General features: G+C 44.7%; 1 protein-coding gene across 1 annotated transcript in view; it reads right to left on the bottom strand.

Annotated features, from left to right (window-relative positions):
* Positions 1-13,186, bottom strand: part of LOC6577682 (protein dachsous) — an 86,439-nt gene that overhangs the window by 36,924 nt on the left and 36,329 nt on the right. The gene's annotated exons all lie outside the window — the stretch shown is intronic.

Here is a 13,186-nt window from a genome sequence, read left to right as displayed (position 1 = left end):
AGGCACAGATAAGTGATCTTGTAATCATCGTGTGGACGAGACTGAGCGATGGAAGATGGAAGACGGGAGAGCAGAGAGCGATAGGGAGAAACGGGGGCAGACGGCAACGTATGAAAACAATAAGAAATAAAATCGATAAAAATGCTAAAGAAAAACGAAACGAAACGAAAAGTCGGCATTAAATGGCTGATGGCCTGTCTGCGGCGTAGACTACGGAATCGGCTTGGCCAGCGTCGGGTGCGTGTATTGGCATTGTCCCTGGCCAGGGGAAGAGCTGGACACGGGGTCGACATGTAAGCCAAGCTAAGGTGTGTATTTGCCATAATTTGCCACAGCGAACACAGGAAAAATGGCTGCAATGTACCACAGAGAGAGTGAGAGAGCGAGCGAGAGAGAGAGGTAGAGTGAAAGGGGGGCGTTTGCTGGATGAATGAAAGCGAGGACAACTCAACTGTCGAGGAACTTGAAGACCACTCGGACCACTGACAACGGCACGTCATCATCAGCAGCGTCATCAACTTTGATGGGGCACTCGAAGCGATGGGCAATGGGCAATGGGGAGTGGGGAATGGGGAATGGGGAATGGGCAACGGCAGCCCGAAAAAATAACATTACATATTTTGGGGGCTGAATAAATATTTCTCTGCAGCGATAGCAATCACAACACCAACACAAACACACACACACACACACACGCAGAGAGAGAAGAAGAAGAGGAAGCAGTGAGTTGCGGCATGCTGGCAGCGGGTGCGGCGGCACGGCAATTTGATGGTAGATGGAAGATGGAGACGTAGACGGCGCTCGCATGTGCGCTAAAATTGAACAAAATCATCAAGAGTGATCGACATGTGAGCCAAAGTTAATAACAAAGCTCTGTGGCTTTGGCAAGGGAAGGGCCACAGGGAAGGGCAACTGCAGCAGAAATGAAGTTTTTCCCGGTTGTTGTTGTTGTTGCTGTAGAGTGCGGGGAGCAGCAGCTGCTGCTGTTGCTGTTGCTGTTGCTGATGGAGGTGAAACTGAAATACGAAGAGCGAAATGATTTTTAATAAGCGATAAAGCAAAACTGCTTATTGGCTTCTTCTGGCAAAAGGCCAGGTGGAGCCGAGTCGAGCCGAGACGACTCGAGTCGACTCGAGCTGATGCCAATGTCGGGCTGGGTCTTTGCCGCAAATATTTATGCGCGCACGTTGCGCTGCACGGGTCGATCGCCGAGGGGCGACGGGCGACGGGCGACCGGGAACGGACGGACGGGTTGCCACAGAAATTATATTGAAAGCAAATCGAAAAGCCAACAGCAGCCGTTCCAGGCACAACAAAAATATGTATATACATATATAAATACATATATGTATATATGAAGGGACAGGCGGACAGAACTTTTTCGATCATACTCATCATTTTTGAAATTGCTTTCAACACCAGTTGGCAGCAGTTGTTGTTGTTGCTGTTGCTGTTGCTGCTGTTACTGTTGGCGGTTGTGGTGCAGGCTGGTGGTGCGTAAAACCATCAACGGCGACGCTTGCATCAGCGATTGGCAGACAACACAGCTCAGCTCAGGCAGCCAGCAAGGGCGGGGGCGGTGGTGCTGCCGGTGGTGGCAGCGCGCGTGGGGTGTAACCCACGGCGGCGTACGCGCACTTCGTTAGCCAATGCAAGCAGCCAGACTCCATTTGGACACGGCCGTGTGGTTGTGTGGCTGTGATAAGCATTTTGCGTTAATTTGCCCGAATGTTGCTTAATGTGCGCAAAAAAAAAAAAAAAAAAAAAAAAGGAAAAGCCAGTAGAAGAAGCAGCAGAGGAAGAAGTCAAGTCTGTCCCGGGGGGGAAGCTACTTCCATTCTAGATGCTTTATCGCTAATTGGCGAAAGCAATGCATATATAGCTGGTATTTACTGTAAGCAAATAACAATTAAAATGAAAAGGTAAAAGCAAAAGCAAAAGCGATTTGGCGTTGCAGCTGCATATAAAACAAAAGACTTAAGCAACAAACTTGCCAAACTGCTTATCGGAATGGAATCAGATGCAGCGGTAACCGAATTGATTGACAGCTTCGCTAAATCATTTGTGCTGCCAAAGTGTCAGCCAGGTCCTTGAGCTAAGCCAAGCCAGGCCAGCAGAGGCATGAGAACGAGCTGAAGCAGGAGCTGGAGTTAAAGCTGAAGCTGAAGCTGAAGCAGGAGCTGGAGCACAAAGCGGCACCGACAGCTTCAAGCGATCCACATAAATACACACAATTGACAATGATAATCAAATGTTATGCTAAAAATCTGCCAATGCCGAAGCCACAACAACAACAACAGCAGCTACAGCAGCAGCATATGCAAACGAACTATAAGAAAAAGAAAATAAAAGCCAGAAGAAGAAGAAGAAGGCGAAGCAACAGCAGCCGCAATGCGCACAGACAATGCGTACAAATCGTTGACAAAAATTTATAGTAGCAAAAGAGGCAGCCAATGAAAAGAAACTAAGGCATACAAAGAGAAGAGGGGGCCAAGGGGAATGGTGAGCAGCTAGACAGCACTCGCAGCAGCCGCATGTTGCTGTCCTTGTTGTTGTTGTTGTTGTTGTTGTTGTTGTTGAATAACAACCGAAGACAGCAGAGCTGAACTGAGCTGAGCAGTTCCAAGTCAAGAGCTTTGCACATCCTTGCTGCTAGTTTGCATACCAGACTGCAAAGCTCCCCCCGCAGCAGTTACACTGAGAGAAAAAGCTGCATGGAATGGAATATATGCAGTGCGAAATACATTACAGAAAATATATTTATGCTTTTACATACAAATAAATGCAGTTTGCGAATTTTTGAGTTCAATTCAATTTCAACTTTATATTTCAGCTGCATCTAGATTTTAGTCAATTTGAACAGTTTTTCTTTAAGTGTAAGCAGCCGACTCGCCGCCAAAATCAGTCAGCCATGCGGCTTCCGACGACGACAGGGACGGAGACAACGATGCTATCCCTACGATAAGAAATTAAATTAACGAGATATGTCAACGATGAATTCATTGCCAAGGTTTAAGCGCAAATGCCGCCATTCTTGCAGCCGCACCACAACTGCGCCCCTGCGCACCTCTCGCCCGGTTGAGTTTTTGCATTTGTGGTTTGCGGCATGCCTGGCGCAGCGATTAGCTATGCTTTGGCATTGCGTTTAGCCCAGCGCAGCCAAGCGGTGACCCACATGGACATTCAGTCAGTCACAGGTAGCACACACACACACACACACACACATAGGTATCCAAAAGGGTCTGAATCTGAGCTCCTTTTAGCATTTGCCTGTGTCTGCCTGCTTTCAATGTCAATGTCTGCGCCTGGCTGCCATTCTTCAATATAATGACATCACAAAAGCCTCAGCCAGAGCCAGAGCCAGAGCCAGAGCTATGGCTTCTCTTTCAGCAGCCAATAAGCCCGGCCCGATTCATGCACCGTCCGGTGCTGTCCTGCTGCCTGACTGGGCTGTACGATTTTAATCACATTTCTTTTGAATTAGATTCGAATTGTTGTTTCAGCAGACAGACACACACACACACACACACACACACACACACACACACACACACACACACACAGAGAGAGACACATACACACAGTCAGCTTTGCTGCCTTTTCATGAGTCAATCAACAGTCGCGTCTTTTGCATATGTAACTCCAGCGCCCCCTCCTCCCGATAGCCGCCCCCTGTTCAGCGCTTCTCAGAACTAAACAAAAATGTGCATGCATACATATATATCTACATATATATATGTATAGTTGTTTGTGTATATATTTCGATTTCGATTCAATTTAAGCTGCTTCGCATTCGATTTTGTTGCAATTGCCTTTCGCTTTTCTTGGGCAGGCAACTGTCAGCGCAGGTGAATTTATGTGCACAAACCTAACTGGACAGTAAATCATCTGCACCACCGCAACAGCAGCAGCAACAACAACAACAACAACAACATCAACAGCAGCAGCAGCAGCGCTGATTGTCAGGCCAGCAGCAGGACCAACTGTTGCCTTCTTGGATTCTTTCTTCCGCTGTTTTCTGTATAAAAATATTTCACTTCTGGCAAAGGCTATATGGTGACAAAAGCAGCGGGCTGCAACATGTTGCTTGTGCAGATATTGTTGCTGTTTCGCCGTGTTCCGTTGCTGCGGGCTGGCTGCTTGCTGCTGCTCTTTGGCTCTTCTAGCTGACAAAAAATGTTCATATTTAAAATGCAATACGCTAAAATCAACTCTAACCCCGGCCCCATTTAAGCCAAGAGCCATGCTTATGAAACACACAACAGCAACATCCACTGCAGGAGCAACAACAGCAACAACATACTTCGTAAGAGGTTAACATCATTATTTCACCTTCTAATCAAAATCTAACCATGTTTGTGCACATTATAAAGTCGTGTGTGTGCATGTTGTTGGTGCTGTTGCTGTTGCTATAACTGTTGCTGTTGCTGCTTGGCTGTGTTTCAGGCGGCGCCTTTTGCTTGCCTCTAAATGTCAAAAACTAACCGAAAAGCGGTTCACAGCATTCGCTGTAGCTGTAGATATCAGCTCACACTTTGAGAAACGTATTTATTGCCATTTATTGGCCAAAGCAATTCATGCGCGACTTGACCCAAACAGAGGCATGGCTCAGGCCTGTACAAAATTGTGCGGCCAATTTGTGTCATATTGTGAAGTGGCCAGAAATGAAGCCATTACATACACACTCGTTGTCGTTGCTCTTGCAGTTGTTGTTGTAGGTGCAGTCGAGTTATCGACTTATCGGAATGGGCGCCTGGTCTAGGGCTGTGGCTGAGGCTGTGGCTGAGGCTGTGGCTGCGGCATTTTTAGCCGCTCCGCACTTCATTAGCGTGCAATTTAATTTGTACACACACTCCAAACGCATCACACACACGTACATAAATATAGATAGAGAGAGAGAGGGAGAGTTGCTGCAGCATTCAGCAGAAAGTCGTTGCCTGGGCAACGTCTGCCAGAGTTAGCATTTGCCGCTGCCCCCAAGATTTATCAGCAATACTTTTGTGGCCCGAGCTAAGGCCTCTGGGATGCCTCTGCCTGCTGCTGCCTGTTGCTGCTGCAGCTATTTAGGCATGAGCATGGTCAACAATGTACAGGTTTCTGCTGCAAGTTGCAACTGCCGCATTTGCTCGTATGTTTTTTTGGACTCGCTTTGGGTTTGTTTGTCTGTTTGCTTTTGGTTATATTTACTAATTGAATCGACACCAAAAATGTAAATGCAACAACAAACAACGCGCGCTCCGGACCAACTGACACTGACAACAACAATGGCACCAACAGCAGCAGCCGCAGCAGCAGCAGCAGCAGCAGCAGCAGCAGCGGCAACAACAACAACTACAAGCTGCGACCACTTCCAGTTTGGACTTTGCTACGAATCAAGTGAAGCAGCAGGCAGATGCTGCTGCATCCACAGCCTCAACCTCAGCCGTAGCCGCAGTGCCTGCTTATGCCGCCACGCAAAGTAAACAATGAGAAAATTTATGTTAGTCAAGTGCGTTTTTCAACGGAAAATGAGCGAAAATATATAAAACTATTGCGCGTAACGAGCGCAACAAAATGCTGAGGCTAAACTATGGCTCTCTTATGCCCTTGCCGAAGGTATGCAAATGATGCTGAGAGAGACAGAGAGGGAGAGAAAGAGGGATAAACGGAGAGAATGTAAGAGATGCCCTAGCTTATAGAATGAGTATTAATAGGCGAGCTATATCTGACTCTTACTCTAATCTAGCTCCAGGCGAATAATTGATCAAGCATCAGCCAGGCTATCACAAGCGCTCTCTATATATATGTATATAGGGTATTTCGTATTCGGCATTGCGGCTCCAACTCGTTCTACTCGTTCTCCTGCTCAGTCAACGCGCATTTTTGTGTGGGGTTTTTGGGCTATGCAAAGTTATGCAGCTGAAGGGGCGGAGGCAACGGCACGGGATCGGGAACTGGTGACAATCAGGCGACGACGACAGATGTCGCAACAAGCTGAAGCACATCAGCTGCATCAGCTGAAACGCAGATTGAGCCAGCTTCTAACTGTACTTGTGTGTCTATGGCCTTGCCGCCGCCGGCATGCGATGTGCGAGACACAAGCGGGGCGGAAGACAAAGACAGAGACTGATAAACAACGGCAGGAACAACAAAGTTGGAAAGCAGCGCACGACACGCAAAACAGGCATCAATCATGCGGCAACTAACCGCCATTGAAGCATATGCTGATGGCTCGAGTGGAAGGGGGCAGCGGGGAGCGGACAGCGGACAGCGAACTGGAGGCTGGGAGCCAAAGTTGCTGTTAGCTGTGGGCACTACGTCATTTATATGAGGCGACACCTTGAACTAGTCGGCCAAGACAAGACGACGACTCTCTAGCTCTTGGCCAGAACTTGTCATGGGCAATCATAACGTTGCCAGCCAGCAGATGGACGGCGGGCATGTGAGCGGGTCTGGCATAACCGTTTCCCGTTTGATAAGCGGCGCTGACTATCAGTTGTTCCTAATGAGGCTGCGGCTAATAACTGCTGCTACTAGTGGGAAGTCGAATGATGCGTTCCAATGCCCACGCCCAACGACACGCCCCAAAAAGTGGGCGCGCAAAAGTCACGCGAAATGCAAATCGAGCGGGGCAGAGTCAGTCTCTGGCTGAGCCAGGCCAAAAGGCTCAAGGCGCACTAGAATTTGGCCCTTTAAGCCCAGCTGCAGCTGTTGTTGTTGTTGTTGCTGCTGTTGCTGTTGCAGTCCGTAAAAGGGTAAAATGCCGTAGAGCACAGAGACAGAGTCAGAGCAGCTACGCGAAAATCTGCTAGAATTTGCCATTTTGGGCACAAAACATTTAGCCATTTGGCTGCAACAGTCATGTAGCCTGTTTCATGCCAAAGGGGTCTGGGTCGGGGCTGTGTCTTGGCCAAAACACACTCACACATATACGCACACACACACTCACTGGCAGGCATACGTGTGGAGTACATGCAAAGCATGGCCATTTGTAATTACCAACATGGCCGTCTTCCAAAACAAAAGACTTAAGACACAAACTTGAGCCAAAAATTCTTTTTCCCTCTGTAAGTTTGTTGTTGTATATTTTGTTCATGTTTTTTTTTTTTGGTAACTCTTGTGCTCGCAAATTGTTGACCAATTTGTGACCCAAAAATGGACTAAGACAATATGACAGCAGCACCCACAGTGTCCACTCGCTGCACGCACCACTCGATTGCCCACAGCAGCAGCAGCAGCAGCAGCAGAAGCAACATCAACAGCAACAACAGCTACTACTACAAATGACCACTGACAGGCGGCAGTCAATGTCGGCAAGAATCTCACAGTCACGTCATCAACATAACATCATGATGAACAACAGGCAGCAGCAACTTGACTGCTGCTGCTGTTTGTCAAAATGGCCAACTGCAGAGGTCTGGGAAGGCGGTACATGTGAATACCTTCTAGAGGCAATCAGTAGCACTCAAAGGAAAGCATAATATGAGAATGTAAAGCAGGAAAGACAACAAAACAGAACGAAAAAGAAGAAAAAAAAAATGATGAGCAGCACAACAGCAGAGACAGAGAGCGAGAGAGAGTGCGAGAAAATGGGTAATGAAAGGGAGAGAGCGAGAGGCAAGAGAAAATGGCTACCAAATTTAGTGGCTCTTCGGCCAACTGGACTTTAGGGCTCTGCCCCAAATAACATATGCACGTACTATAAATAATACGCCCTCATGTTGTTGCTGTTGTTGTAGTTGGCTTCTTAAGCGGCTTTTGCGGCTTTTGCTCTTAGCTCCTAACTCTCACCTGGCAAATTAACATTAACGCTTCATTCTTCGCTTGTATTTTATGGCCAGCAACAGGGCGTGGCCATAATTGTCTTAGAGAGAACAAACAGTGCGGCTTCAGTTTCTTTCTTACCTGCAAGTAGAAAAGAAAAGGCAAATGTTAATGCGAATATTTCATTATAGTTTCGAAAACACCAAGAAGCAACTCAATTAGCTGTTCACAATTTGCATAAATTATATTGTGAGCAGCGATAAGAGCTAAGTGGGAATTGTGTGCGGCCCAACAGCAATGTGATTAATCCATGTGAAAGTAGAAATTAAATATATTTTTAGATGGAAAAGAGAGACTGTGTGTGTGTGAGAGAGAGACAGACAGAGAAAAGGTATAATTTTGGGAGAGTAACAAATACCGCATCAAATGAAAGGTTTCAAAAATGTAGACATATGCCAGAGAGTGCCGGGCTAAGGTGTTCCCTTTAACTGGCAATAGGAAATCTTATCTCTAGTCTAGGCTTCACTTTCTGACATAAATATGTACCCAAAACTTCAACGATTCATAAAGTATTACTAAGCTTACTTGCTTATCCATTCAAGCTTTATGATCTAACCCAATCAACTCTGATTCAGTCGCTGATCAAACACTGATACAAACTCTTTCCACATCTCCTCAGTGTTACAATGACGCTGAGAACTCCCCATTTATATCCCACTTCCAAAGCGTATAGGGTATTGAAATTAATTAAAGCACCTCAAATCACAGTCAGTCAGCCTCAGCTGCGAATGAGATTAAGATCTTTGTCTTAAGAGCTGAGCTACTGCCTCGGCAGTTACTTTCGCCTCGATTCAAATGTTCTCTATGGCCAGATGGCACTTCATCAAATGACACGCCCACGCCGCCCCATATCCACGTATATCTCTATCTCTATATATCCACGTGTGATTGTGTGTGTGTGTGTGTCTGAGCAATTACCGCAACTCATTTCACTAAACGACAAATGATTGCGGCGCCCACTCGACCAAAGGCAAAGATTTTAACTCGTCGAACTGTCAAATTTGTTGACAGCTAAAGTCGAGGAACTTCGTGGGGGAGGAGAGAGGTATAGAGGGCGCGGGTGAGCGGGTGAGCGGGGGCGTGCAAACACGGATGCAACGAACTGGGTGCCAATGAAAGCATCTCTTAAACTATGTCAACTCTGGTTGAGGGCGTTCGGTCGGTCGGTCGGTCGGTCGGGCAACGCGCGTCCGCTTGTTACGTTACACAGCACGAGTAGCTGCCATTCCAAGAGGCCATAAAAAAGCATGAGCAGCCCATAAAACTGAAAACTGAAAACTTGCAACTCGAAACTATGGCAGAGCAAATGCCTGAAACGCTTGCAGCCAAAAAAACAAAAACAAAAATAAAGAAAACCCAAATAAACATTTGTGTGATTTAGTTAACAAAAGGAAAAATGAAATAACAAGAAAGAACAGTTAGTTGACTGTTGTTTGACGAATGCTGAATGCTCTTTATGAATACGAAATTGAACCTGAGGGAAGATATATGAATATGGTATATGAACTTCGATTTAAATATTGAACTTGAGGCTGTTTAACATTTTACCAACATTTATTATTATATTATATTTTATTATTATTCTACTTTAGTAAAGTTATGTGTAAACACTCGATGCTATCTGCCCAATATTTGTTTTAAATTTTATCTCGTCTCAGCTTTTTTTTTTTTACTTAAACTCAGAAATCGCGCTAAATGAGATTTCTTTCATTATTCATTTCGGATTCGAGCATCTCAATCTTCTCTATTTTTCTATTTATGTTTCGGCTAGATAAGTTTAGAATGCTTTCCCATAGAGTCATCATCAAGCCCACCATTTCTATAATAATTAGAGATAAAATCGAATATAACTTAATAATAACTTGGTCAATGTATTTTCACATATTCCTTCAAAGTGCTACCCAATTCATATAAATTTTTCTATGCTCTTTCGAAAGTAGTGCATTGCTTAAAAAAAAAAAAGAAATAAAAACCAAGGCAGGAAAAATGTGCGCCGCAGTGCAGTCAGAGGAAGGCAGAGGCAAGAGACAAAAGACGGAAAACAAAGAGACATAAACGTCCACCCACTTGTTGCTGCCTGGCTGTTAAAGTGTCAGTTACAGCCGAGTGGAAGTGGCAGTTGCAGTTGCAGTTGCAGTTGCGGTAGCTGCAACAGCGAACAGCTAACTGTGGCAACCGCTGGGAATTCAGCCTCATCTGGGTTATGCGCCGCTCGCCCTTTTTAATTCGCTTGCTATCGCTGTGCGGCCTGTAAATATTTGGCATTACGTTTGCCAGCAAATGAAGTCGTTGTTGTTGTTGTTGTTGCTGTTGCTGCTGTTGCTGCTGTTGCTGCTGTTGCTGCTGCTGCTGTTGGCCAAAATGTTGCCAGGCCGTTCGAAATTTGGCAGTTTAGCTAACGCCCTCGGGGCAACACTCAATGCAACTGCCAATGCAGCTTCCACTTGAGCTGCAGCTCCAACTCGAGGGTTTTCGCTGTGTGTGTGTGTGTCTTTTTCTTTGTGGCCCATCCGAAAGCTGTTTTTGGCTTCAGTTGCTGTGGCTGTTTTTATTTTTTTATTGACCGCCCGTTCAGTTCAATTATTTATGTTTAGACACCGACATATTCGCTGCCGCCCCCTCTTCAGGCGTCGCTTAACGGTTGTTTTTGCTTCGTTTTTTTTCTTCTCTCGGTCTGTGACAAGCGACACTTTTATGTGTCACTGGGTTGCCAGAGACGCCGCCCGCCTGCCTCTGCCCCACCCCGCCTCTGTGTTTGTGTGTGGGCGCAGCTTAAGCCATTATTTTGGGCAATTAAAGCCAGTGAAAGATGATGGCAACTGTTGTTGTTGTTGCTGTTGTTGCTGTCGGCTGCTGCATGAAATTCCTTTTTTAATTATTTCGCCATTTTGTTAGCCGTTCGCATCAGCGCATTCTTCATCCACTCATTACACGCATATTAAAATTTATTGCAAAATTTCTAAAGTAATTTCTCATAGAAGACGAGTAGCTGCGGCCCATAGAAGTAGCAACAGCTGCTGCGCGTTGCTGCTGTTGCTGCTGCTGCTGCTGCTGCTGTTACTTGATGAGTACTCAACGCCTTCAGTTCCCTTTCTGGCCAGCAAACGATGCTCATTGCTTTTGCAGAGTAATTAAAGCGATTCAATTTTCTGATTAGTTCGCCGTGGCCATGAACACATTACAAGCCGCAGTCCAACTCCAACTCCAAGTCCAGAGCCAGAGACTGAGACAGAAACAGAGACAGAGACAGAAATAGAGGTTCGGCCGGTTGTGTTACTGGCCGAAAGCCTGAACCATAAAATGCAAAGATGCAACCACCCATCGATGTGGCAACAACGTGGCGATAGCCATGCACCTATCATCCAGCACTTGTTCCTCAGAGTGTATGTGCGAGCGTGTGTGTGTGTGTGTGTGTGAATACTATCAGGTTTTATGCCCTTGCTGTGTTCATAGAAATTTTGGCACGAATTGTGGAACGAATTTCTAGCATGGCTAAACACAAATTGTACATGTTATGCATCTAGTCCCTGAATATTAGTTTATATAACTCGCCTTAGGTAACTTCTGCCCATGCGAGCTATCATGTATTACAGCAGCAAGTGATGCAAGGTGTTTGTGTATAGGCTGTAAAAGGTCAAGAGGCTGCACAATTTCATATGTGAAAAGTTGCTGATAGCTTCATTAATTAATTTATTGATTATTGTTGTTTTCTAAAAATACAATAACTATCATTAATTAATTTTTTAAAGTTTTAATTGTCTTTATTAATTTATTATTATTATATTATACAAAAGGTTGTGATTGCTTCATAAATAACTTAATTTATTTATGATTTTTTTATTTTTTTTATATAGAATATATAAACATGTATAATATAATATATATATCATTATTATTCTTTTTTATTTTTATCATTTTCTTCTTTAAACTTTCAGTACATTTTATGAATTAAGCGTTTCAGTATTGCAGAGTCTATATGAAAATAATATATTTTTTTTTTTTCGGGAAAAATGAATATATCAGGCTTTTCATACTACGAGCCAATTTATTGTTGATTTTAAGAATACCAACACTCAATACCTTTTCCCATATCATTTATTATACCACCCAATGAACTCAATAATTTATTATATAGATAATCTCTCATGGTTCTATATTTGCATTTCAATGATTCAGAATTGCTCTCTTCCAAAACAGAATACTAAAGTATTTAACACACACTAGACGCTCTAGACTGCTATCCAGCCTCATAGGCATCCTCTCATATCTTCAGCTGAATTTTGTTATGTTTGATTTGCAATTATGAAATCATCTGCTGTTGCCGTTGCATTTGGCCAACTGCATTTTTGTGCGTTGGCCTCGTTAAATTTTAATTCACGAAATTGTTTCAAATGTTGAAAAAGCGACCCAAAAATGGGTTCACGATTTACGCAACATTCGCAATGCAATGCGCTGTTGCTGTTGTCTCGAACAGTTGTTGTTGTTATCGTTGTTGTTGTTGTTGTTGTTGAGTTGTCTGTGCCTGAAACGTTTTCATTCATGGGTAGACGAGGAGGAAGCCATTCATCGTGAAACTGTGAAAAACTCAATCAATAGCGCGCATGCCGATGCGTTGCTAAATGGCCATTTGGTGATTTGGCCATTTTGATCGGTTTCGCTGCGAGACGCTTTTTAATGGCAGCATTTTCCAGCGACACTTTTGTCATCCAGCCAACTGTCGCCCGGCCCGGTCTTGGCCAAATTTGATCTATGTACGCCTATTTTTGGCAGCAATAAATTACGCACGGCTCGCATTGAAACTCTTTGGAATCGATTGGGCTAAGCGGGTCCCACAGCTCGTCTCGGCGGTGGTTTCAACTGCTGCTGCTGCTGCTGCTGCGGCTAATGAGCGCTTTGGCATTTTGGCCTGGCTAAAATATTTTGTTGTTGTTGTCTATAAAAATCGTTTTTTTTTTTTTTTTTCTGTGTTTGCCTCTGCCTCTTCTTTTACAGTTTTTAGTTGATTTTGTATATTGTGTTGCGGGGCTGTGCCTTGAAATTTATTTAGCGGCGTTTTGGGCGTTGCGCTGCCGTTCGACAGGCAACAGCAACAGCAGCAACAGCCAACAGCAGCAACAACAACGACAGCTCATAATTAATTGAAAATAATAAATTTATGACAGATTTTCGACTGACGTCGACGCCTGCATGTGAAGTCGACTGCCTGTGTTTGTGTGTGTGTGTGTGTGTGCTTGTCGCTGGGCTGGTTAATAGTAACGGTTAATGGATGAGAAAGCACAGCACAACAGCAAAGGCAACGGCAACAACAGCGGCTGCAACATCTAAGCAGCGTACAAATAGGCCAACAGAAATTTTTAATTAAAGCATTTTGTCCGTTTTGGGC

Source organism: Drosophila mojavensis, unplaced genomic scaffold (assembly GCF_018153725.1).
Source record: "Drosophila mojavensis isolate 15081-1352.22 unplaced genomic scaffold, ASM1815372v1 contig_36, whole genome shotgun sequence".
Classification (NCBI taxonomy): domain Eukaryota; kingdom Metazoa; phylum Arthropoda; class Insecta; order Diptera; family Drosophilidae; genus Drosophila; species Drosophila mojavensis.
Note: the sequence above shows the minus strand (reverse complement) of the source record. Positions and strands in the feature narration are given on the sequence as shown.